The sequence below is a fragment of the Desmodus rotundus genome, chromosome 8 (assembly GCF_022682495.2).
Source record: "Desmodus rotundus isolate HL8 chromosome 8, HLdesRot8A.1, whole genome shotgun sequence".
Classification (NCBI taxonomy): domain Eukaryota; kingdom Metazoa; phylum Chordata; class Mammalia; order Chiroptera; family Phyllostomidae; genus Desmodus; species Desmodus rotundus.
In genome coordinates, this window is record NC_071394.1 from 126,477,798 (window position 1) to 126,482,525 (window position 4,728).

The following is a 4,728-nucleotide window of genomic DNA, read 5'->3' on the forward strand; positions in this document are numbered from 1 at the left end:
TTCAGAACGCCGGAAGAAGCACAGGGCCCTGATTGGCTGAGCAGTTCCGGTTTCTATTGGCTGGGGCCCGGAAGTAGGTGTCGGTGACGGACCGTTAGTCCTTCCTTATTGGGTTTGGGAACTGGAGTGTTAGACCGATGCGAGGACCTACCTGGGCAGTAGTTGCATAGTTGGGGATTCTGGAGCCTTGGGCTCTCGTGATTTCTTCACAGCCTCACTCCCCTCCCCCATTTCTTTCCATCGCTTTTTCTTTCTGACGTCCTCTGCAGCTCAGGTGGACGTGGCAACACAGACTGGGTTACAGGGTTCCTCACCCTCTCGGAAAGAGAAGCCTAGGGATTACTTCCTTCTTGTGCCGGAGGAAACAGACTAAAGCCTCTGATCCCGAGTTGATTGCGGTGACTTCGAGAGCTCCACGCCCTCAAATTCCAACCACCAGGCACGATAGCACCAGCTCCCTCTTCCGTTTAAGTTAGCACAGAGTTTCTCAAACCTTAGCATCGGAATCCCCTAGGGTGCCAGACCTTGTGAGAACGTTTCTGGATCCCACCCACAGACTTCTGATTCAGTAAGTCTGGATGACGCCCACATTCTTGCATTTCTCTTAAGTTACCAGGTGGTGTGGATTGTTGATCAGGGACCACGCTTTACGAACCTGTGTGTAGAGGAACTAACTGTGCCTCTGATCTCAGGTAAAGCTCGAACATGTCCTATTCTTTGACTTCTAACCCGTCCTGCTTTCTCAGGAATCTTACATTATTATTGTTAGTTTTGTATGCAGGCATAGCTCATTTTATTGTGTTCCATTTCATTGCGTGTCACAGGTGTTGTATTTTTTTATAAGGCAAGACTCTCCACCAGCAAAAGGACTTGCTTTATTGTGATACTCGCTTTATTGTGGTGGTCTGGAACCTATCTTCGAGCTATGCTTGTATCTCACAGCTTGGATGTCGAAAAAAGTTTTCTCATAGATCACTCGCTAATTAATGAAGACATAAAATGAGACAATAGCACAAAAGACAGGCAAGCAAGTACAGGGATCCTGCTCAGTGACCACCACTGGTCCAGAGGTTAGACCTGGACATTAGTTCCATAAGGAAAAAAAAACCAGGTGAGTGCTATTTAGGCTCTTGAACAGCATGGAGAGCTGAAACACCATGTCTTGTGAGTGCTTCAATTCCTGCGCACCTTCAAAGTGACCTTTGCCCTCTCAATTTTACATTTTCGTTCTCATTATAGATGATAAGAATGTATCCGGCATGAAGGATTCCAAACGCTGTCATGCTGGCTACTTCAGAAATACCTGATGCCTCATCTTCATCTTTTATTAACTTTATTTTTATTGTTGATGCTATTACAGATGTTCCCATCCCTCCTGCCTTTGCCCACCTCTGCCTCATCTTCATTTTGATGATCACAAAGAATATCTTCATTCAATCACACAGAAAGCGCCTTCTTTGGGCAAAGCACTCTGTTCAATGTTGAGGAGAAGAAAAAAAATATTAGTTACTGCCCTAGCCAGGTGGCTCAGGTGGTTGGAACATCATCCCATACACCAAGGAGCTGTGAATTGGGTCCCCAATCAGAGCACATGCCCCGGCTGCAGTTTCAGTCCCGGTTCAGGGCATGTGCAGAAGGCAACCGATTGATGATTCCCTCCCACAATGATGTCTCTCTTTCTGTCTCTTTCTGTCTCTCCCCCACCCCCACTCCTCTCTCAACTCAATAAACATATCCTTGGGTGAGGATTCAAAAAAATTATTAGTTATTATCTTTATTCAGAGCGGCATACAAAATAATAAGTAATAATACTGATACAGGGGAAGTTAGTAAAAAATTAGAGAAAAGGAAAGCACATTTAAAAATTCACTTAGGTTTTGGAGGGAAATTAGGACAAAACATACATGTTCTGAGGCTCTGAAGGACTGTAGGTGCTCGGGGTGAGCCCTAAAATGGGTTGTACGTATCCTAGCTACTGTTGGAGAGAAAAGCATAACCCTTCACTCTTTATGGTCTACAAAGTAAAAGCAAACCATTTAGTCAGGAAAAGTCTATTCCTGAAAGAAATGCATCCCCTGGGTCTTCAACGTGCGCCGTAAAGAGCTGTGTCGATATAAATGCTAACTCCTTTTCATGATCCCTCCACATAGGCAGACAGCATCGTGCCACACCTGATTCAGTAACACTTACGTGACAGCTCTTAAAGGCAGGGTGGTTATACATCCAGGTTTATCCACCCTGGCAAATACCGGGAGTGTAGCTCTTCCAGAAAGCCAGTTACTCTTGAAGAAGGTCACACAGTCTTGCGACAACTGGGGAACCTAAGAAAGATGCTCCACTTCCTTACGAAGGGAGACAAAAGAGGGCACCGGGTCTCCAAAGGCTGTGACTGTCCCTACACAATAAGCTGGGCTCCCGATTCAAAATGAGGAACTGAAGGACACATGGACAAAACCAAGGGGGAGGGTGGAGGTGGGGGAGGGAGGTGGGTTCAGCTGGGGTGGGGTGGAGGGATGGGGAGAAAAGGCATACAACTGTAATTGAATAACAATAAAAATTTTAAAAAAAAGAAACAAAAAAAATTCTTCTTTTACAACTTTAAAAAAAAAAAATGAAGAACTGAACACGTGCATTTATCACACAGCCTCCCAAAACCTCACTGAAATGACTGATCGAGATTAAAACCGTAACAGCACCAACAAGAAAGGGAGCCCTCCTGAGATGTCTGTGGAACATAGAAAGTATTGGGCTTCAGCTAAACAGAGGATCCCTAGTGGAATGACCCCCAACCCGGCCACTAGTGTGAGTCCTGGAGCATTCAATCCTTACCTTGGTATCGGAGGAAAGGAATTCCGCCTCCACTACCAACTGCCCTCACCACCCTGCAGTGGCTTCTGCTTTCAAGATAAAACCTGGAAATACTTTCTCACAGCGGGCGCCAGGGACCCAGTGCAGTGGAGGATGGAGAGTGCCTTCTGAACCAGGAGACTGTTCTGCAAAGAGCGATGGCAGCGGCTGGTCTTCTACTCTCCCGTGAAAAGGTTGAAAGGTTCTTTGTTGGGAAAAGAGATTTCCCAGAAACAAAATACTGACATCTGGCAAGAGAGGAAAATCTCCCAATAAAATCTCGGTGCCTTCTCACCACGAAATGAAGTCCATTAATCAGTCAACCCTGAAATGTGTGATAAACACTAAATGAGCCTTTTGGTTCCTTGCTCTTGCGTACGAACATATGGCCAGCGATATTAATATCCGTGAGGACAGACGCCAATACGTCTGAGATGAAAATCAGCAAACCAATAAAAGTAACTCAGAGGAAACGAAAGCAATGCAGGAAGCAAACTGAAACTTCCAAATTATAATTAATGTTTTTAAAGATATGAAAAGGTATAGCATTCACAGTTTGCATTTTGTGTTTTCTTTAATCCAGGAGATATTTAAGAATTGGATTTTTTTTTCAGTTTGTTTTTAATTAGAAATGGGATAGATTTTGTTGTTTCTGGCCTGCGTATTTAATTTTAGGAGTTTATTGAAATTTTTGTGGCCCAATATGTGGTTAATGTTTTTAAATGCTCCACAAGAGTTGGAAAGAAGATATATTTTTATTTGTTGCGTGCAAATTTTCATATGTATATTTTTAAGCTTATTAACTGGCATGTACAGATCTTCTAATCCTCTGTCTCTGTCGCTTTGTCCTGTTGGTTCTGTCAGTTCCTGAGAAAGGTGTCTGGAAGTTACTCACTGTGGTTGTGACTTTGTCACTGATTTGTTGCTGTGTTTAGTTCAAGGATCGTGAGCTTGTAAACATAACAAAGTGACCCCAATGGAAGTAGAAGGAAAGCATTTCTAGATGAAAACAGAAATAAATGAAACAAAAAGGGGGAAAGCCATTTGCCAGGGGTATCAATTCGGAGGGCAGGAGCTGGGTCCACGGTTGAGGTTCCCAAGAGAACCAGACGCATTGGCTGGCCAGGGTGTCATGGGCCCCCAGTGCCCGCCAAGATAAGGTGTGTTCCATTCTCAGATTACCAGCCCAGGGAACGGGTTCTCCCGGAGACAGAAGCTGGAGTCTGGCAGCCATGGGACTGAGGGACCCGTGAGTCCGGAAGGCCTAGGAGGGTCATTCTTCGGGCACCAGCCTGCTAGAGTGAACACGCTGGGGGAGCCAGACACCACCTCCTTCTTGGGTGCAAGATTTTCCACTTTACAATACTACTGTAAACTCTCTGGCCTCCTGGGATGTCTTTTTCCTTTAATAACAGGATTAGTCATTCTAGCAATTTAATCAGTCTCGTGCTGATGGACATTTGGTTAACAACTCAAATGGCCATCAGCAGGAGACTGATTAAATTAGAAATAAATTTGCCTTTTGTGTATTGATATGAAAATATCTCCTGGATTAATTATTAAAGGCAAAAACCAAAATGCATAACATACAGTATCGTATACTACCATTTGTGGAGAGGAAAAAAAAGAGGGGCAAAACTGTATGTAGGCATTCACTTACATGTGCAAAAAATAGCTCCACCATCTCCGGAAGGAAGCTCAAGGAGCCAGGAACTGCTGACTCTGGGGAGGCGGGTTGCAGAACTGGGTGTAAGGGACGCGACTGGTACGGTTTGCATTTGGAACCACATAACTACTACCTAGTCTGTCTGCGCATCATGGAACCTAAGTGAATATATTTCAAAATTATATGTTATACATATGTATGTTTAATATGTATGT

General features: G+C 44.2%; 1 long non-coding RNA gene across 2 annotated transcripts; it reads left to right on the forward strand.

The window, feature by feature from the left end:
• On the forward strand, positions 1–1,731 carry LOC123480335 (uncharacterized). Of its 2 annotated transcripts, XR_006656292.3 has the most exons (4): positions 1–73; positions 610–692; positions 825–1,111; positions 1,240–1,731. It is a non-coding gene; the product is annotated as an uncharacterized lncRNA (long non-coding RNA). The 2 variants fall into 2 exon arrangements; XR_008427449.1 differs by lacking the exon at positions 1–73 and having other exon boundaries at positions 125–692.
• The last annotated feature ends 2,997 nt before the right edge of the window (positions 1,732–4,728 follow it).